Source organism: Schistocerca gregaria, chromosome 9 (assembly GCF_023897955.1).
Source record: "Schistocerca gregaria isolate iqSchGreg1 chromosome 9, iqSchGreg1.2, whole genome shotgun sequence".
NCBI lineage: Eukaryota > Metazoa > Arthropoda > Insecta > Orthoptera > Acrididae > Schistocerca > Schistocerca gregaria.
Window position 1 is genome coordinate 252,723,099 of NC_064928.1, and position 22,992 is coordinate 252,746,090.

Consider the following 22,992-nt stretch of genomic DNA (forward strand, 5'->3'; position numbering starts at 1 on the left):
TATTTCAGAGTACACTCGCGCTCCCATACGGGAAGAGGGACATAGAAATACGGAAAGCCACAAAATAACAACACAGGGCACTTCGGAAATTATGAAAGAAATTGGCAAGGTACACCGAATTTTGAGATAGAACCGCCGAAACGACGTAACAATGACCGACATGCGACTCGCCGACATGATGATTTTGACTATAAGCTGTTCATTACTACACGTAAATTCAAAACATTTAAGAATTCTGGCAACGACATTCATCCACAAGCGTGGCTTCATCAAATCTCTCATTGTTTTCCTCCCAACTGGTCATTAGAACACAGATTAGAATTTATGTGTGGCTACTTAGAGAATGAACCAGCTGTAAGAATGCGATCGGTCATTCACGATTGCCACAGTGAAGGAGAAATTTATCATGCCTTCCTCTCAGCAGGTCTCAAGCTACACAAGACCGAGTAAAACGTAGCATCATTATGATGAAACATGTCGAACAATCTGAAGTTTCCAGTCTTGTGAAATATTTTGAAGACATATTACATAAGAATCAGTATCTTTCAAACCCATACAGCCCCTCAGAACTCATCCGCATTTGCTTAATCAAATTACCTGAATATTTACGGTATATTATTTTGGCTGGACGTTGCAAAGACGACATTGAAGCTCTTCAGGGACTGTTACAAGAATTGGAAATTGACACTGACAATCGCGGAACGCGAAAACAGGAACACAACAATTACAGGTCAGATCCGTCACAATTCCGCGATGAAAGAAATAATAACTGGACACGACAAGGCTATTCTCACAACGTAAATCGTGAGCAAAACAGACACCACCCATATGACAACCACTGGCAGAGTAATAGTTACAGAGAAAGATCGCATTTCCGTAGTAATGAATATGATACAGACAATCATAGAAACAAACAATATGGTAACCAGAACTATTATTATCATGGGAGAGAGAATAACTTCAGACAGAACAGTCCACCGTGCAGTGATAATTCCGGGAGAAATTCTCCACCACTTAACGGACAAGAAAGAAACTACAGGAACTACCGACATGACGACAGACTATATAATCATAACGACCGACCGGAATTTCATCAGAACTGGCGGGATTCAAACAGAGCTGGGCCCTCTCGGCAAGGTGAATTTGTAGAAGTTAGGTCTCCTAATCCCAATAACGGCGCGCGCCAACAAAGAGACAGACAATGACTCGCACCGCAGGCAGCCGCGTGCGCCGACTGGCTCAGAGAAAAATAACATAGACGCTAACCTTGAGAAAAATTTTACCATTCCTTACCGACTTATACAACATGATAATTGCGTTGAAGTTGAAACTTTGCATACTAGAAAGAGTAAAGGATTGCACCACATTTCACATGTAAAACCGTTTCTTGAGAGATAATCTGCTTTTCAAGTTAGCCTCTGACATAATATTTTTCGCTTCACGTTACTAGTACTCTTTTGTCACACTTAGAAACTGTTAACATGCAACAATGTTTTGAAGTTAACTATCCAGTCTAGAACCTAGGGAACATATTTAGACAGTTATTACGAATGCATTGTTATAGTGAACAGACGACACAGTGTTGTATTTGTACATTCTTGCTTGTTAGTTGCACGATTACGTAACGACTATCAGGCTTACATACTTAGGACATATACTAGTACTGCTAATGAGATTTTAATGCAACATTTTGGTTTACTTGAAGATACATTCTGGATTTAAAGTACTTTCTGTGAGATACCAGATGACACAGTGGTTAGTTTATGTGACAGCTACACGATTATATCACGACACTACTAATGAGTGACAATTTACAATGTTGCTTTTGCGGTGTATCTGTTTTATATTTGCACAGTTTTTCTGAATCATTGTGGAAAGTAAAACATGTTTTAGTAGTAACTTTTGTGGTATAGCTACAATGAGACAGCCTTTTCCGTAGCACAACAATACGTTACAGCACAGTACTTTCTTCATCATGGCAATAAGTGTAGTAACTACGATATCTATACGCAAAGCATTTCACTTTTGTTTATGAACGAGTAAGTACATTGACTTCTGCAGAACTTAGCTTTCGGAGGACGATAACTACGACACTTCCACAGAGATTATCTTACAACAAGACGCACATTTAGCGCTACAGTACACGTATTTGAGTGATTAATTTTGTACTTAAAACATTTATTTTTAAAGATATTTGAAGTACAGTGATACAAAGGTTTTCCGTGATACATTTCATTCCATTGCTGTAATCTGTAACACGTGAGGATACAATTACATTAATCCTCGGGGGGTACACGCTTACTTTGTGTACCATGTGTTTGGCAAGCACAAGGAGCCCTAGCTAATATGGTATTTGCTTATACAACTTTACACATCGGTACCATATTTCTCTAATACAGAATTAGACAGCTATCTGATTATTTAACAGAGAAACAAACATGTTTTTTTTGCTACATCAGTGACACATCTTTACGCAATTACACAGTTGGATGATTTCACACTTCTGAAATTGTATTTTGTCTGTACTTTGTGAACTGTTCATATTTTTTTGGAACAATTGTGATACTATGAGAGCTTTGAATGACATATTTGGTATGGGATCATGATTTTAAAGTACGTTTGAGGTAGATGACACTTTTGACATAAGCAGAGAATTTTTTAGGTTTTGAAATTATTGAAGGAAACTATGACGATTTTGAGATTTGGCTGAGGTTTTATGATGTTATGATGACGATGTTTATTACGCTGTTGTCGTATGTTTATGATCAATAAGCTGATGCTATATGAGGAATTTGATTATGCTACGTATTTCTTATGATTAAATATTGAAGAAGTGTCGACAAATATGTATATGTGTAATAAAGCAAGGAATAATGAATAGTGGTTAGGGACTCTGGTTTGTGCAAAGGTTGTTGGAAACCAAGAATCGTACTTTAAGAGTTATGAAATGTATGTAAATGCGTGAATGTATTACAATGCCGACGAAAAGTTTTTGGACACTATTATATTTAAAGGATTTTGTTTCTACAGATTTGTAACGCAAATTCTTGACCTGTGAAATATTTTTATATGAGACTGTCACTGTAGCGGAAACTGCTGTCGTAAATATTTCGGTAAGACAGTTAACTGACCACCTGCACGTAATGCGTCGTGGGCACCCAGCTGCGCGTCAGACACCTGATAAAAGAAAGCTATTAGGTAAAAAAAAGAGACCATTATCCTCGCTATTGACATTCCTTTGTAGAAAGCATCGCAAAAACGACACGCTCATTACTTGGAAAGATACTTTCTTACATCTGCACACCTGATAATGACAAGCGTCTTTCTACGAGAGTTGAGAGAATTTGTACTAACTTATGAAATGTCACATGACTATTGAATGATATTTTTATGCTTTGCCTTTCATAGTTGCTTATTTCATTTGATATCTGGTTTCCAGCTGTGTTGCAGCACTGGTTTTATAAAATAAAATTAAATGCATTTGCTAATGTGAACACTTTCTATCAACAGATCTATTAAATAATCATTTTATGATCCACATTCTTCGAAAAAGGAGCACTTGGAAAGGAAAGAACAATAAGAAGGGATTAATAACAGTTACTGCATACTTAATTTTCTTTTCAACTACTTGGTAATCTCTTTTGTAGAATTAGTTTTGTGGTGCAGCACTTTAATGACATAGATATTAATATGTGAATAGACATTTCCCTTTTCTGCATTGTTGTCTTTACTGAAATATTTTTTCTGCTAGTGCTTTGTCATGTTTAGATAGCAGTTATTGCATTTGCTGCTGGTGTTTGCCAGGCATAGTGCTACTAAATTTCACTTTGTATTACTCTGTTAAGCTAGTTTTACTGCTGATTTATTTTTCTTGTTGCTGTTCATTGCTTCATATTAGTTGTAATGTTGCATTTGCTTTTCTAAGTCCTATATTGCTGCTTTTTTTGCCAATTTGCATTTTTTTGTCATTGGTGTTTGTGTTAATTGTTTTGTGGTGCTGCATTGCATCGTCCCTTAGTTTAGCATCTGAGCTCAGTAGATTTAAGTTAGCTTAAGAAGGGGTAGCCTTTATAAAAGAATGAGTAGCGATGAATTGGAAGAAATGTACTAAGAGGTTATACGAAAAACGTACAGAAAGCAGGTATAGGTAGGATTTTCTGGGAAATAAATTATGAGGTAAGATACTGGAAAATAAATAATGAGGTAAGAAATATGTGAACATATAAATACAGAAAGCATGCTTGGATAGGATTTTTTTGGTGGAAACAAATGTTGAATTAAGACGAAAGATCTATGGAATGAAGTTTTGGGTTGGACTGCAGTACCAAATGTTACACTGAAAACAAACCCTGCCCTTTCCTCTTGTGTTATCCCACTATGTGTTTGTGTACTCTTCTGTATTTGTGTTTTCCTGTCTTTATGTGTTTATCTGATGTGAGTTACATTGTAGAATTTTTCTGATAATATGTTATTTACCTTGTAAAAATGTTTAGACATTATTTATTTTGTTTTGTTTTAATACTCACGTCTGAAGTTGATCTTTCAAAAGTTATTCTGATCTTTTATGTATTTACTTATGTCATAATTCCTGTAACACTGATGTATATGTTTTTTTTTCTATTCTTTACTATTACTACTACTACAAATTACTATTACTACAAATGTGATCTGTATTGTTATGTTCTTTACTGATGTATTTTATACCTTTGTTATTGTATCCTTATGTTAAAAAATTGTAATTGTCACAAGTTCAGCAAATTAAGTAACTTGTAAGTTACATTTCACTGCACACGTATCTGTTGGTCATAGTATATGGACAATATGTGAGAAGTAGGGACTGATAGTGTTTGAACGTGTGATAATAACTCAGCAAGGGACTAGTTAACAGCATTGCTGGTTCTAAGAATATTCCAAAAACTTTGTGAGTACACAAGTGGTGGTTGCTGGACTTGCTATATTGTCCACAAGACTCTTCGATGGTGATTGTGCACCTGCACAGTCGCAACGGATGGCTGCTAGCCATCTCTGCAAGGACTGCAGTGGGTCTGCATCTTTGATGGCCCACCAATAACATAATCTCTACCGGGACTACAGTGGGTCTGCCCTGTGATGACCTACCTACCAATATTCTTCAACTTCGACTGACTCTGCTGTGGGTTTGCTCTGTTGTGGCCCATTACCTGTCTGCATGTCAAGAGTCAGCACTCTCTTTCTGTTGGAAGGACAACACTGCTTCTTCAAGACTGCATGGAAATCCACTACTTCTGTGTGCATTTTCTTTTACTACTCAGACTTTGAGAAAAACACTGCAATTTTACTTTGATGAATGATCAGGACTGTCTTTATGGACTGTGAGAAAATTTTAGCTTTTGACCAACATTGTGTCAATAAGTGTGTGCATTTGATTTCTTTGTTATTGTAATTACAATTATCAAATTTTTTTTCAAATCTGTATTGGCCAGTGCCCAAAACAATTTGTAAAATTTTTTGTGAGGAACATGGGGGCTATGTAAGTAGGCTGTTTAGGTTTCTATATTGGTGACGCTATGTAGCGCTCTGTATGAAAGTCCCTGGCTGTGCTATGTGCAGTCTGTGGCTAGTTTGCATTGTTGTCTGCCATTGTAGTGTTGGGCAGTTGGCTGTTAACAGCGCGTAGCGTTGCGCAGTTGGATGTGAGCCGCCAGCAGTGGTGGATGTGGGGAGAGAGATGGCGGAGTTTTGAAATTTGTAAGACTGGATGTCATGAACTGCTATATATATATATTGACTATTAAGGTAAATACATTGTTTGTTCTCTATTAAAATCTTTCATTTGCTAACTACACCTATCAGTAGTTAGTGCCTTCCGTAGTTTGAATCTTTTAGTTAGATGGCAGAAGTGGTGCTCGCTGTATTGCAGTAGTTCGAGTAACCAAGATTTTTGTGAGGTAAGTGATATGTGAAAGGTATAGGTTAATGTTAGTCAGGGCCATTCTTTTGTAGGGATTGTTGAAAGTCAGATTGAGTTGCGCTAAAAATATTGTGTGTCAGTTTAAGCATAGTCTTGTATAATTGTTCGAAGGGGACGTTTCACCATTTTCTCCAGGTCTTCCGTGTTCTTTCCTGTCAGCACAATATCATCTTCAAAATCCGGGACATTTATCTTTTTTCCTATGGTGACTCCTGCACTTTCACATGATACTCTCCTCAGGGCCAAATTGAACACGGTTGGTGATACAATATCTCCCTGTCTCACTCCTGTATTTACTTCAAATGCTTCTGAGAACTCCCCCTATACTTTCACTCCACACTTTGATTCCATCACACACATTTTAGTTAGTTTTATGTTGTAGCAGAGTAAAAAATAGATATTACAGCCCTACAGGATACAAGGTGACCTGGACAAGGTATTCACAAAGAGAGAAACTACATCATCATATACAGCGGAAACAAGCATTGTCAACATATATGTGGGACAGAATTTGCGGTTCATAATAAAATAATGGCCAATGTGATGACACTAGAATCTCTTAATGAAAAGATATGCTACATCAGAATCAAAGGCAAATATAGAAATAGCGTATTAATAAGCGTCCATGCCCCAACTGAGGAGAAGGAAGAAGACATAAAAGACGAATTCTATATATACACCAGATTACCAAGGTACATCACTACATTGTGCTGGGAGACTTAAAGGCCAAAATAGGACAAGAACTGCAACGGCCACCACACACTATGTGACTAAAAGTATCCGGGCACCAGGCTGAAAATTACTTACAAGTTGGTGGCGCCCCCCATCGGTAATGCTGGAATTCAGGTTGGTTTTGGCCCACTCTTAGCCCTGATGACGGCTTGCACTCTCGCAGACATACGTTCAGTCAGGTGCTGGAAGGTTTCTTGCGGAATGGCAGTCCAGTCTTCACGGAGTGCTGCACTGAGGAGAGGAGTTATCGATGTCGGTCGCTGAGGCCTAGCACGAAGTCTGCGTTTCAAAACATTCCGAGAGTCTTCTATAGGATTCAGGTCCGGACTCTGGGCAGGCCAGTCCATTACCGGGATGTTACTGTCGTGTAACCACTCCGCCACAGGCCGTGCATTATGAACAGGTGCTCGACCGTGTTGAAAGATGCAATCACCATACCCGAATTGCTCTTCAACAGTGGGAAGCAAGTTCATGCTTAAAACATCATTGTTGCCCTGTGCTATGATAGCGCCACGCAAAACAGCAAGGAGTGCAAGCTCCTTCCATGAAAAACACGACCACATCATAACACCACCATCTCCGAATTTTACTGTTGGCACTACACACGCTGGTAGATGACGTTCACCGGGCATTCGCCATAACCGCACCCCGCCATTAGACCGCCGCATGGTGTACCATGATTCGTCACTCTACGCGAGGTTTTTCCACTGTCCAATAATCCAAATTTTACGCTCCTTACGCGAAGCGAGGCGTCGTTTGGCATTTACCAGCTTAATTAATGTGTGGATAATGAGTAGCCGCTCGACCGTGAAATCCAAGTTTTCTCACCTCTTCCCTATCTGCCACAGTACTTGCAGTTAATCCTGATGCAGTCTGGAATTCCTGTGTGATTGTCTTGATAGATGTCTGCCCATTACACATCACGACCCTCTCCAACTGTCGGCAGTCTCTGACAGTCAACAGACAAGGTTGGCCTGTACGCCTTTGTGCTGTACGTGTCCCTTCACGTTTCCACTTCACTATCACATCCGAAACAGTGGATCTAGGGATGTTTAGGAGTGTTAAAATCTTGCGTACAGACGTATGACACAAGTGACACCCGATCACCTGTCCACGTTACTGCTCTCTCACGACGTCTAATGACTGCTGATGTAGTACCTCTCAGTAGGTGCCAGCTCAATGCACCTAATATGAAAAACGTATGTTTTTGGGGGTGTCCGAATACTTTTAATCAAATAATGTATATAGGCAAGTTCAGCCTTGACACTGAATCAAATGATAATGGTATAAGGCTTATCAACTTCGCCGCAGTTAGAAACACGAAAATAGCAAGTACATCATTCCCTATAAAGACATACATAAAGTAGCATTTACCTCACCGGATGGATTGAATAGGAACCAAATAGACCATGTTGTGATAGAGAAAAAACATAAAAAGGCTATAACAGATGTTAGGGCTGAGATAGGATCGGACCATTCTCTTGTGCTAATAAAGATGAAACAACCATTATCAAAACCACCAAGTAAGAAGAACAGTGGTAAAAGAACCCAAAAAGTAGATGTGAGTAGACTAAAAGAGGAGGACGTGAATAAACTGTTTTTCTGACAAGGTTAGGTAGTTAAAACAAAATAATACAAGACAGCTTGCCGGGTAATGATTTATTACAGGTCACATACTTCAGCTCTTCTCACTTGCAGTGCGCAGACAGAGCAGAGACGAATTATCCGCTGCACCGATAAGAACAATTGTAGGGGCTAAATATATTTTTTCAGTTGAAATGAAGAACAGTATTCATTCTTTAAATTTCTTATAAATTCAGATGATGTGTTACACTAACAGGCCACATTTGTGTTAAGCAACAGCAACTGTTTGTGACTGTTTAATGACAAACTCATTATGAGCATTATTGATAACCGTTCCTCATATTCAGCGTCCTTTACAGATAGCCATACGCAGTTTAAATTACTTGATATCACACACAGCTAAAGTAATTTCCATAGATTACATTGGTGTTCAAAAGTAGGGTATGGAAAGCGATTCTACACTGAAGCTCCGAAGAAACTGGTATAGGGACGCGTATTCAAATACAGAGATACGCAAACAGGAAGAGTTCGGTGCTGTGGTCGGCAATACCTATACAAGACAACAAGTGTCTGGTGCAGTTGTAAGATTGATTACTGCTGCTACAATGGCAGGTTATCAAGGTTTAAGCGAGTTTGAACGTGGTGTTATAGTTGGCGCACGAACGATGGGACCCAGCATCTCCGAGGTAGCAACGAAGTGGGGATTTTCCTGTAAAACATCAAGACTTCGAGATCGGTGTGGTCGCAAAAAGATCCTCGAAAAACTTGACCAACGACGACCGAAGAGACATGACAGAAGCGCAACCCTTCCGCAAATTGCTGCAGATTCCAATACTAGGGCCATCAACAAGTCTCAGTGTCCGAACCACTCAACGAAACATCATCGATATGGGCTTTAGGAGCCGAAGGCCCAATCGTGTACCCTTGATGTCTGTGCGACACACAGCCTTACGCCTCGCCTGGGCCCCTCAACACCGACATTGCACTGTTGATGACTGGATACATGTTGCCTGGTCGGACGAGCCTCGTTCAAAATTGTATAGACTGCATGGACGTGTATGGGACAACCTCAAGAATCTATGACCCCGCATGTCAGTAAGGGACTGTTCAACCTGGTGGAAGCGCTGTAATGGTGTGGGGCGTGTGCAGCTGGAGTGATATGGGACCCGTGATACGTCTAGATACGACTCTGACAGGTGACACGTACGTAAGCATCCTGTCTGATCGCTTGCATCCTTTGTGTGTGTGTGAAATCTTATGGTACTTAACTGCTAAGGTCATCAGTCCCTAAGCTTACACACTACTTAACCTAAATTATCCTAAGGACAAATACACGCACCCATGCCCGAGGGAGGACTCGAACCTCCGCCGGGACCAGCCCGACAGTCCATGAAAGCAGCGCCCTCGACCTCTCGGCCAATCCCGCGCTGCGCTAGCATCCTTTCATGTCCTTTGTGCTTACCGAGGGACTTAAGCAATTTCAGCAGGACACTGCGACACCCCACACGTCGAGAATTGCTACAGAGTAGTTCCAGGAAGTCTTCTGAGTTTAAACACTTCTGCTGGCTACCATACTCCCCAGACATGAACATCATTGAGCATACCTGGGATGCCTTGCGACTCACTGATCAGAAGAGACATCCAGCCGTCGTGCTCTTGTGGATTTATGGAGAGGCCTGCAGGATTCATGGTGTCAGTTCCCTCCAGCACTACTTCAGACATTAGTTAAGTCCGTGCCACGCCGTGCTGCAGCACTTCCGCATACTGGCGGGCGCCCTACACCATATTTGGCAGGTGTAACAATTTCTGTGGCTCTTCAGTGTATATCGGACACCGTAATCGGGATGTAAAAGTACTTCCTTTTACATTATGATTCTAGGGAGAGGTTTTGTCACACACAATTTACAGTTAAGTTTAAGCTTATAAACTTCAAGGGGTTTAGAATAGATGCAAGATAAATCAGAAAGTAAATTAATGGCCGATTCTTCTGTATCACGTTACCTTTAAACTCTCTTTCGGCTTGCATTTAATTCGCTGTACCATTCACTTAATGTAGCGGCCTTCTCTTTACAACGCAGTATGTCCACTGCGTAGACCGCTGTCCATTCTCCAGTAATTTATGACTGCAGTATGTAGAGTATCAATTAAGCGATACGGGTCAGTGACGTAAGTCGCCGTAATTTAATAACGCTGGACATAAAAGAGAGTGTCCATGGCTTGACATACTCTTTGCTGCGATACCTGTTTTCGACCTTCACATGGCCTGCCGTATTAGCTGTAATGTAGTTTTACTTTTTTATTATGTCTTCAGTGCTTAACTTGCTAAGATCTTGTTTCAGTAAGTGCTATAAAAATTGACATTTACTACACCATTAATTTTCTGGTTGCTCCGTATAGGAAAAGCTTTTCCACAAAATGTCGTCTTATCGTGTCGGTGACTACTGATTCTGAATCAGGACGGAGAAAGAGACGATCCTTCAATTGGAGGGTGGTTTCCGCTTTTTGTAATCAATAGCACCGAGTTTCGGAATTTTCATTCCATCGTCAGCTGCTGCTGAGACTGTACAGGTCCGTTTGGTGGTTCTCGTGCTTCGCTTTTTACCTATCAGCTATTTTCTACAGAAAAAGTAACGACTACTACGAATTTAATTACGGTTCGAAGAGAAAATTAACACGCAGCTTAACAGCCACTCGTAACTGTTGATGTTATCAGAACATTATGGCGACTGTTAGCTTTACAGACATATTTCACGCTATTTAACCTGACTGTGAACGATTTCTCACTTTAAGTCAATGACTACAACAGTTGCAATTGTAAGGTGAAAGTGGATGGAAGGAACGAGAACCATTTTGTCTTCGGCGGGTGGAGGAAGCGATTCTTAAGTCAGATGCTACCTCTTCATATATTGTATTTCAGAAGCCACTGTACAGTGCGTTGCAGAGGGTACGTCCTACCAATATTCACCATTTTCTTCCTATTCTATTCCCTTAACAAGCAGGGATGGTGGTTATCGGTGAACCAATCTGTTTTCGTTTTATCGCTTTTTTTCCACTCCAGTTTAACCTGACTGTCTACACCCTGAAAATAACCGGTTTCTGAAATAACCGATTTTTGGTTCTTTGTCCCCATTACTTCCAGTAATAAAAGTAGAAATCGAACAAATATGGAAAAACTTTGACCCTATTTGTGTGAAGATACACAGAATAAAAATATTAAATTATAGAGTCAAATAAAAGAAAACTTTGTCGGTCTACCTTTCGCTGCATTTCTCGAAAAGTGATAATCACCGGTACTATTCCGCTGATTCCATTACTTTTTTTGAAATTCTGCTCAAAAATCATATTCTAATCGGGTATCACATTACTATTTGCGAATAGTCAGTACTAAAGTGTGAAAACTGAAGTTGAAGGAACCTGTTTTTCGTGTAAATTTGTCCGTTTTCAAGGGCTAGAAGATGATAAAGGCATATCAAGTGGACCTGGGCAGCACATCAGCTACTTTCTGCAATGAAGAGCCAACGAAACTGCCACACCTACCAAATATCGTGTAGGACCCCTGCGAGCACGCAGAAGTGCCGCAACACGACGTGGCATGGACTCGACTTGTGTCTGAAGTAGTGCTGGAGGGAAATGACGTCATGAATCCTGCAGGCGTATCCATAAATTCGTAACAGTAATAGAGCGTGGATATCTCTTCTGAACAACACGTTGCAAGGGGCACGCAGACATGCTCAACAATGTTCATGTCTGCGGAATTTGGTGGCCAGCAGAAGTTTTTAAACTCAGAAGAGTGTTCCTGGCGCCACTCTCTGGCAATTGTCGTCATATGGGGTGTCGCATTGTCCTATTGGAATTGCTCGAGTGCTAGTGATACGAGGCCGTTGGTATCCAGCGCGGCGTTCCGTAATACCCTCCTGAACCCACCGATTCCATATTCTGCTAACAGTCATTGGATCTCGACCAACGAGAGGAGCAATGTCGCGATACGATAAACCTCAATCGCGATAGGCTACAAAATGACCTTAATCAAAGTTGGAAACGTGATGGTACGCATGTCTCGTCCTTACACGAGGCATCACAACATGGTTTCACCAGTCAACGCCGGCCAACTGCTGTTTGTGTATGAGAAATCGGTTAGAACGTTCCTCATGTCAGCACGTTGTAGGTGTCGCCACCGGCGCCAACCTTGAGTGAATGCTCTGAAAAGCTAATCATTTGCATATCACTGCATCTTCTTCCTGTCGGTTAAATTTCGCATTTGTACCACGTCATATTCGTGGTGTAGCAATTTTAGTGGCCAGTAGTGTAGACGGGAAAATCCCCACTTCATAGGGACCTCGGAGATGCTGTGTCTTATCGCTCGTGCGCCGACAATAACATTACGTTCAGGATGTCTTAAAATTCCGTAACATGGCATTGTAGCAGCTGTAACCGATCTAACAACTGCTCCAGACACTTGTCTTATATAGGCGTTACCGATCGCATTACATATGTCTGTATTTGAATACGCATGCCTGTACCTGTTTCTTTGGTGCTTCAGTATATTTTTATTGTATAGTCTGAATTAACTGTCGTTAAGCTTTTAATTTATTACTGTTACCATAATTCCCTTCTTCTTTTATTATTTCATAGTAATGGCAGACACAATATTTATTCTTTTACAGGAAATGAAGCACTGTAGTGCATTTCTACGCCGCTTTGTTAAAATACTTCGTCACTATGGTTGGTGCCATTCTGCAAATACAACAGGTGTTCGGCAACGACAGCGACAAACTAGCGTACAGACGAGTCGGGGGCGGGTCTTGCACGCTACACGTACACGCGTGCCTAAAGCCACTACACACGGCAACAGAGACGTTGTTGTCTGAGCAACGCTGTAATCATTCGTTTTGTCGCTCGTCTCTGGCGTCATTATTACGAAAGTTGCACTGATAGCTTTCCCAATATTCTACAGTAACGAAATACGTGAAAGCAATGTAAATTTTAAGAATAATAAATAGATTTTTCTTTTAATAAAAACTGTTTATTTAAAGACAAAATATTTTAGCACCGCTACTGTGGCTAAATGGTATTTCAGTTTTTCTACTCGATGTTGTTGGGGTGTTAACGCCAGCACACGGATGGGGCGGCAGTCGGCTAGTAACTGCAGCTGCTAGCCTCTGAGAAGCAGTGCGAGCTGACTCTGAAAGTTGCAGAGATGTCCATCACTAGATCTCGAATGGCAGCAGCGGATGTGAGGTGGGCACGATGTCTTTGGTCCACAATACGGCCATACTGCCTTGTGGTTCCCTCACGTCTCCAACCAGAATCTTGACGACAAATATGCCCACCCTCACGTTCCAACATCGGACTATTGCCACATATAATATTACCGATATTTAAAAGAAATACTACTATAAGATTCACTTCTGATGGTGGCGAAGCTCCTCGAATCGCAGAACGGTGCATTGAAAATTTTTACTTGTTAATAATGAAATTGCATTCCGCTATTCAGCATGAGATTTTACATCTACATCTATATTCCGCAAGCCACCTGAAGGTGTGTGGCGCAGGGTACCTTGAGTACCTCTATAGGTTCTCCGTTGTATTCCAGTCTCGTACTGTTCGTAAGAAAGATTGTCGGTATGCCTCTATGTGGTCTCTAATCTCTCTGATTTTATCCTCATGGTCTCTTCGCGAGATATACGTAAGAGGGAGCAATACACTGCTTCACTTCTCGGTGAATGTATGTTCTCGAAACTTCAACAAAAGCCCGTACCGAGCTGCTGAGCGTCTGTCTTGCAGAGTCTTCCACTAGAGTTTACCTATCATCTCTGTAACGCTTTCGCGATTACTAAATGATCCTGTAACGAAGCGCGCTGGTTGGTTGGTTGGTTTGTGGGCTTAAAGGGACCAGACTAGAAGCGCGCTGCTCTCCGTTGGATCTTCTCTATCTCTTCTATCAACCCCACCTGGTACGGATCACACACTGGTGAGCAGTATTCTAGCAGTGGGCGAACAAACGTACTGTAGCCTATTTCCTTTGTTTTCGGACTGTATTTCCTTAGGATTCTTCCAATGAATCTGAGTCTGACATCTACTTTGCCGACGATTAATTTTATATGGTCATTCCATTTTACATCACTCTTAATGCCTATTCCCAGATCATTTATGGAATTATCTGCTTGTAGTTGCTGCCCTGCTATATCGTAGCTAAATGATAAAGAATCTGTCTTTCTGTGTATTCGCATCACATTACACTTGTCTACATTGAGATTCAATTGCCATTCCCTTCACCATGCGTTAATTCGCTGCAGATCCTCCTGCATTTCAGTATAATTTTCAAGTGTTACAACCTCTCGATATATTACATTATCATCCGCAAAAAGCCTCAGTGAACTTCCGATGTTATCCACATGGTCATTTATATATATTGTGAATAGCAACGGTCCTATGGCACTCCCCTGCGGCACACCTGAAATCACTCTTAGTTCGGTAGACTTGTCTCCATTGAGAATGACATGCTGCGTTCTGTTATCTAGGAACTCCTCAATCCAATCACAGAATTAGTCTGATAGTCTATATGCTGTTACTTTGTTCCTTAAACGACTGTGGGGAACTGTATCGAACGCCTTGCGGAAGTCAAGAAACACGGCATCTACGTGGGTACCTGTGTCTATGGCCCTCTGAGTCTGTTGAACGAATAGCGCGAGCTGGGTTTCACACAATCGTCTTTTTCGAAATCCATGCTGATTCCTACAAAGTAGATTTCTAGTCTCCAGAAAAGTGATTATACTCGAACATAATACGTGTTCCAAAATTCTACAACTGACCGACGTTAGAGATATAGGTCTATAGTTCTGCACATCTGTTCGACATCCCTTCTTGAAAACGTGTATGACCTGTGTCCTTTTCCAATCTTCTGGAACGCTACGCTCTTCTAGAGACCTATGGTACACCGCTACAAGAAGGGTGGCAAGTTCCCTCGCGTATTCCCATCAGACTGGCGAGAACGTTGACCGACGGCATTGTTTAGAGGCCAGTGACCGACCTCAAAATTACACATTATGCCTAATTACATTCCCACGGATCCTGATAGAAAAGTTCGGTAAAAGAGATCTCAGGTAGGCGGAAATAAAAGTTTGATAAAATAAATGCCAGTCGGACAGTAGTAGCGCCCAATTGTGACCACCAAACAATTCGTGGGCGACTCTCCTTGGTTGCAGCGTGAAAAAGTTCTAAAATACAACATAATAAACTGAGCTGTGACGTTAACGGAAGAGGAAAGTAGGTTTCTTGACTCAAACACGGCTGTTATAATTAGATTAACGTAGTTATTTAAACAAAAGTTACAGATACGAGAACGACACTCACATTTTATGAAAAAAAAGCACAAAGCACCTTGTCTTCAGGCCGCAAGTGGCCCGTCGGGACCATTCGACCGCCGTGTCATAGTTGAGGATGCAGATAGGAGGGGCGTGGGGTCACCACACCGCTCTCCCGGTCGTTATGATGGTACTCTTGACCGAAGCCGCTACTATTCGGTCGAGTAGCTCCTCATTTGGCGTCACGAAGCTGAGTGCACCCAAAAAATGGCAACAGCGCATGGCGGCTGGATGGTCACCCATCCAAGTGCCGGCCACGCCAGACAGCGCTTAACTTTGGTGATCTGCCAGGAACCGGTGTATCCACTGCGGCAAGGCCGTCGCACATTTCATGAAACACTCTTCTAAAACAAAGAAAGAAGAGGCAGAGGGTTCACAGTTCCTTGTTTTATATAGTCTAAAGCAAATTACGGCGACTACGTCCAACTTGCTTCACAGGCAGTTTTTTTTTTTAATCAAGTTTCGATGTAAAAAAAAATCTCTGGAATATTCTTTATCGGAACAGCACAATAGTGCACCCCCTATATTAAATCATGAGCTGCTCTCCTTGTTTTACAGATTTATTTACACAGAGAAGATTTATTCTTAATTTCTTTTAACGTTAACTAACCTTGGCGGCATATTCTATTAATTGATCAGAAAGCAATATTTCACTCATCCGAGTGCCCCAGAAATCTGCGTACTGCACAATTCTGCCAGCCGGCCGTACACAGACAGACAATGAGGGTCGCTTCAACCTCTTTCAGATGCTGATTGTGCTGCCTCACGCGGGTACGCGGCATCGCCGTGTTCTTCACAGTCGTCGCTCAACATCTGTCGCTGTCGACACCCTTTATATATCATACCAGGTCTACTAGCTACACTGAACATGCAACAACACTACTGCAATTTGGTGACCGTTACCCCTGTCACAGATAATTGCAGCTCTAATCTTCTACAAATCCGTCGACTGTGCTCGAAGTTATATTGGCATCCAATCACGTTCTCTGCGTGTTTCTAATTTTTGGTCAGGCAGTCTATGTAACGGATCCACAGACATGCTGTCAGGTCGTAGCCTAGACAAAAGCGTAACTGATATGTTCTGGGAACTTGAATGGGAAGGCTTGGCAGAAAGACGACTTATTTCTCGCAGAAACTTGACGGGAAAAAAAAAATCACCGAACCTTATTCGAAATTGGCCAGCACACTGGACTCGCATTCGGGAGGTCGACGGTTCAAACCCACGTCCGGCCATCCTGATTTAGGTTTTCCGTAATATCCCTAAATCGCTCCAGGCAGATGCCGGGAAGGTTCCTTTGAAAGAGCACGGCCGACTTCCTTCACGGTCTTCCGCTAATCCGATGAGACCGATGACCTCGCAGCTTGGTCTCTTCCCCCAAACAACCCAACCCAAACTTATTCGAATTTTTGCCCCCCCCCCCTCCCCCGCCCCCCGTTTTATAGTTAGGGGACCGATCAAGGGAATAAGATAGGAGAGATATCAGACCGTACAGAGAAATATGCACAATATTCCACTCACTGAACACGTGAAAAGGATAGAACAGAAAATAGGTAGTTGTTTGGAGGGACCCTTCAGCATCAACTGTACACTGGCTTGGGGAGAATTTTTGTAGATGAAGATGTAGTTGTACGAGGAGCATTCAATATGTGAAGCAAGACATTTTATTCTGGCCAGTTTAGGTTGAAAAAAATTCAAAATTTGTTGTGGGACGTCGTGGACTATTCTTGCTTCAACCCCTATGTTGGTGGACTGGCTACATGTAGCCTTCAAAACTGCGTTTGTAACAGAGATGCTTTGCAAGCAGACAGCTGCGTTGTGTTTCTTTTGGCGGCAAAACCAGAGCTTCGCAGTTATTCACAGGTGCTTGGAATATTTCTACGGAGATCTGGTAATGAACAAAAGCAGGGTGAGTCGTTTGGCGAGGTGTCTGTGGTCATCGCAACAAGTTCACGCAAAACCTATCCCGCCGGCCGCTCACAGCTTTGTCTCCTCCGATGTTTGAACGTGTGGACACTCTCATTCGAGGCCATCGGCTGACTACAATCGAATACGTTGCTACTTAACTGGACGCCTCTGTTGGCTGTGCTGACACCCTCTTCCGCTAGCTGCAGTACTCAAAGGTGTGAGACCCGCTGGCTTCATCGCCGCCTGACGGAAGACCATAAAGAGCAACGAAGGACCATCTGTACGGAATTTCTTGAGCGTTGCAAGGCTGATCGTGATTAAATGCAAACGAACGTCTCCTTCCCCACGACAATGCAACGCCTCAGACAAAGCTGCTCACCCGAGAGGAGCTCACAAAACTCCATTGGACTGTTCTTCCTCACTCACTGTGCAGCCCGGATCTCGCACCTTCCGACTTCCATCTGTTTGATCTAATGAAGAGTGCACTCCACGGGAAGTAGTACGGTGATGATGGGGACGTTATTGATGCATCAAAACGTTGGCTCCCCTATGGACCAGTAGGGGGGTAACATGTGGGCATACAGACTCTGGCAGTAAGGTGGCGTAAAGTGGTGACGCTAAACGGAGACAATGTTGAAAAACAGTCTTGTACCCAAAAGAGAGAGAGCAATAATATGGTGTTGGAATTTATTATTTATTGCCAAATTTTAGGTCTGTTAATTGATTCTTTTGAAACAGGTCGTACAGCTTACAGTTTTCGTTGTTCACCTTTTTTGTAGTTTTCTTTTATTTCCTTTTGGTCTACAACTTTTTACACAGCATAAAGCTTTTTAAAATAACAATAATTTAAGGAAGAAATATAAATAAAATTTTGTTGTTTTAAGAATGATATAAAAAGATGATAGGATAGAGGAGACATCTGTTAGTGTCATGATCGATTGTGACCGGCGGTGAATACCTTCGAACTGTTGACTGCCGGTCGCAACAAAAAAGTTTGGTTAGTAGTAGAGAAATAGTATTGCTAATCCTATGTATTAACATTATGTGGTCATCCGTCTACATCATTTGCAGCTATATCACCAGTTCCTTCCGCTTAGTTACAGTTACAGTTACATCTCATCTTCCTCGTCCCGTTCCTCTTCATGCTTCTGCCGCCACTATTGGTAGCAGTGTCCGCTCTCTGGAGATATTGTTACGTTGAATGTAGGCACGTATTTTATGTCGTGTCCGCAGGTATTCCTCATGTTTTCTTTTTGGAATAGTGTCTGTTTATGCTTATAATTGTTCTTGGTCTCTTATTGCTTTGATATATATATGTCTTCTTTTACTATCAAAAACAGTCTTGATCACAATTTATTTGTTACGGTGACAGGTTTCGACCACCAGTGTGGTGATCTTCAGACCAATGAGTAAGAACCTCCTTCTGCTGGAGAATCAGGTCCCAGACTCTTTGGTGTTGTCATCAACAGACACAAATTATTACAGAACAAATTTAATCTGTTTCAAGAAAGAGGAAAGATTATCAGGGTGGGGCCAAATACATGGAGGCGTACGAAAGGAGTGGTTCCTTTCATCACTCTTGTTTGTTACTTATGTCGTAAGGTTATCGTGTTTGCAGGCATTGTAAATAATTCACCTTTGCTGTATTGGGACAAAGATGAATGAGTGCGCCGCTCGAGTATCGAATAAGTTCCTTGACTCTGTGTTAAAATTTATCTGTGGTTCGCTTGCTCGTATATCCATTGTGCAGCACTGGGACATTATTATCTGAGGCGTAGTAGCCAGAAGTAGAGTTTTTAGATAAAGAGATCTGATGTTTGTAAATGTGAGAGAAATTGTCTGGAACATTTTATTATGAAGATGAAATTCGTAAACGTATGTTAATGATTCTCTTGATGGAGAAGAATTTTTGGAGGAATTTTTATAGGTGACCAATGCAGGCGCAAGGACGAAATGATTGCCAGAACTACTAAATGAAGGAAATCATCGTCTCTTACATAAGTAATAATATTCATGATTAGCATTAATTTAATCTCATTGTTTTCATGTTGTTACAAATAACACAATTGGTGGGAATGTCTGTAATTACTGTATTAAGATAGTTTCGTAACTGTTAGAGTCTTCTTATGTTGTACTGACTTTTTTGACAGTAATCAGAGTTTTATTTTTTCTTTAGCTACTGCATCTGAAGCATGAACCATGGACCTTGCCGTTGGTGGGGAGGCTTTCGTGCCTCAGCGATACAGATGGCCGTACCGTAGGTGCAACCACAACGGAGGGGTATCTGTTGAGAGGCCAGACAAACGTGTGGTTCCTGAAGAGGGGCAGCAGCCTTTTCAGTAGTTGTAGGGGCAACAGTCTGGATGAGTGACTGATCTGGCCTTGCAACATTAACCAAAACGGGCTTGCTGTGCTGGTACTGCGAACGGCTGAAAGCAAGGGGAAACTACAGCCGTAATTTTTCCCGAGGACATGCAGCTTTACTGTATGATTAAATGATGATGGCATCCTCTTGGGTAAAATATTCCGGAGGTAAAATAGTCCCCCATTCGGATCTCCGGGCGGGGACTACTCAGGAGGATGTCGTTATCAGGAGAAAGAAATCTGGCGTTCTACGGATCGGAGCGTGGAATGTCAGATCCCTTAATCGGGCAGGTAGGTTAGAAAATTTAAAAAGGGAAATGGATAGGTTAAAGTTAGATATAGTGGGAATTAGTGAAGTTCGGTAGCGGTTAAGGCGCTCAGTCCGGAACCGCGCGACTGCTACGGTCGCAGGTTCGAATCCTGCCTCGGGCATGGATGTGTGTGTTGTCCTTAGGTTAGTTAGGTTTAAGTAGTTCTAAGTTCTAGGGGACTGATGACCACAGCAGTTAAGTCCCATAGTGCTCAGAGCCATTTGAACCATTTTGAAGTTCGGTGGCAGGAGGAACAAGACTTCTGGTCAGGTGACTACAGGGTTATAAACACAAAATCAAATAGGGGTAATGCAGGAGTATGTTTAATAATGAATAGGAAAATAGGAATGCGGGTAAGCTACTACAAACAGCATAGTGAACGCATTATTGTGGCCAAGATAGATACGAAGCCCACACCTACTACAGTAGTACAAGTTTATATGCCAACTAGCTCTGCAGATGACGAAGAAATTGAAGAAATATACGATGAAATAAAAGAAATTATTCAGATAGTGAAGGGAGACGAAAATTTAATAGTAATGGGTGACTGGAATTCGAGTGTAGGAAAAGGGAGAGAAGGAAACATAGTAGGTGAATATGGATTGGGGCAAAGAAATGAAAGAGGAAGCCGCCTAGTAGAATTTTGCACAGAGCACAACTTAATCATAGGTAACACTTGGTTTAAGAATCATGAAAGAAGGTTGTATACGTGGAAGAACCCTGGAGATACTAAAAGGTATCAGATAGATTATATAATGGTAAGACAGAGATTTAGGAACCAGGTTTTAAGTTGTAAGACATTTCCAGGGGCAGATGTGGACTCTGACCACAACCTATTGGTTATGACCTGTAGATTAAAACTGAAGAAACTGCAAAAATGTGGGAAATTAAGGAGATGGGACCTGGATAAACTGAAAGAACCAGAGGTTGTACAGAGTTTCAGGGAGAGCATAAGGGAACAATTGACAGGAATGGGGGAAAGAAATACAGTAGAAGAAGAATGGGTAGCTCTGAGGGATGAAGTAGTGAAGGCAGCAGAGGATAAAGTAGGTAAAAAGACGAGTGCTGCTAGAAATCCTTCGGTAACAGAAGAAATATTGAATTTAATTGATGAAAGGAGAAAATATAAAAATGCAGTAAATGAAGCAGGCAAAAAGGAATACAAACGTCTCAAAAATGAGATCGACAGGAAGTGCAAAATGGCTAAACAGGGATGGCTAGAGGACAAATGTAAGGATGTAGAAGCTTATCTCACTAGGGGTAAGATAGATACTGGCTACAGGAAAATTAAAGAGACCTTTGGAGAGAAGAGAACCACGTGTATGAATATCAAGAGCTCAGATGGCAACCCAGTTCTAAGCAAAGAAGGGAAGGCAGAAAGGTGGAAGGAGTATATAGAAGGTTTATACAAGGGTGATGTACTTGAGGACAATATTATGGAAATGGAAGAGGATGTAGATGAAGACCAAATGGGAGATACGATACTGCGTAAAGAGTTTGACAGAGCACTGAAAGACCTGAGTCGAAACAAGGCCCCCGGAGTAGACAACATTCCATTAGAAATACTGATGGCCTTGGGAGAGCCAGTCATGACAAAACTCTACCAGCTGGTGAGCAAGATGTATGAGACAGGCGAAATACCATCAGAATTCAAGAAGAATATAATAATTCCAATCCCAAAGAAAGCAGGTGCTGACAGATGTGAAAATTACCGAACTATCAGTTTAATAAGTCACAGCTCCAAAATACTAACGCGAATTCTTTACAGACGAATGGAAAAACTGGTAGATGCGGACCTCGGGGAGGATCAGTTTGGATTCCGTCGAAATGTTGGAACACGTGAGGCAATACTGACCTTACGACTTATCTTAGAAGAAAGATTAAGAAAAGGCAAACCTACGTTTCTAGCATTTGTAGACTTAGAGAAAGCTTTTGACAATGTTGACTGGAATACTCTTTTTCAAATTCTAAAGGTGGCAGGGGTAAAATACAGGGAGCGAAAGGCTATTTACAATTTGTACAGAAACCAGATGGCAGTCATAAGAGTCGAGGGGCATGAAAGGGAAGAAGTGGTTGGGAAAGGAGTGAGACAGGGTTGTATCCTCTCCCCGATGTTATTCAATCTGTATATTGAGCAAGCAGTAAAGGAAACAAAAGAAAAATTTGGAGTAGGTATTAAAATTCATGGAGACGAAGTAAAAACTTTGAGGTTCGCCGATGACATTGTAATTCTGTCAGAGACGGCAAAGGACTTGGAAGAGCAGTTGAACGGAATGGACAGTGTCTTGAAAGGAGGATATAAGATGAACATCAACAAAAGCAAAACGAGGATAATGGAATGTAGTCAAATTAAATCGGGTGATGCTGAGGGAATTAGATTAGGAAATGAGACACTTAAAGTAGTAAAGGAGTTTTGCTATTTTGGGAGCAAAATAACTGATGATGGTCGAAGTAGAGAGGTTATAAAATGTAGACTGGCAATGACAAGGAAAGCGTTTCTGAAGAAGAGAAATTTGTTAACATCGAGTATAGATTTAAGTGTCAGGAAATCATTTCTGAAAATATTTGTTTGGAGTGTAGCCATGTATGGAAGTGAAACATGGACGATAACTAGTTTGGACAAGAAGAGAATAGAAGCTTTCGAAATGTGGTGCTACAGAAGAATACTGAAGATAAGGTGGGTAGATCACGAAACTAATAGGATGTATTGAATAGGATTGGGGAGAAGAGAAGTTTGTGGCACAACTTGACTAGAAGAAGGGATCGGTTGGTAGGACATGT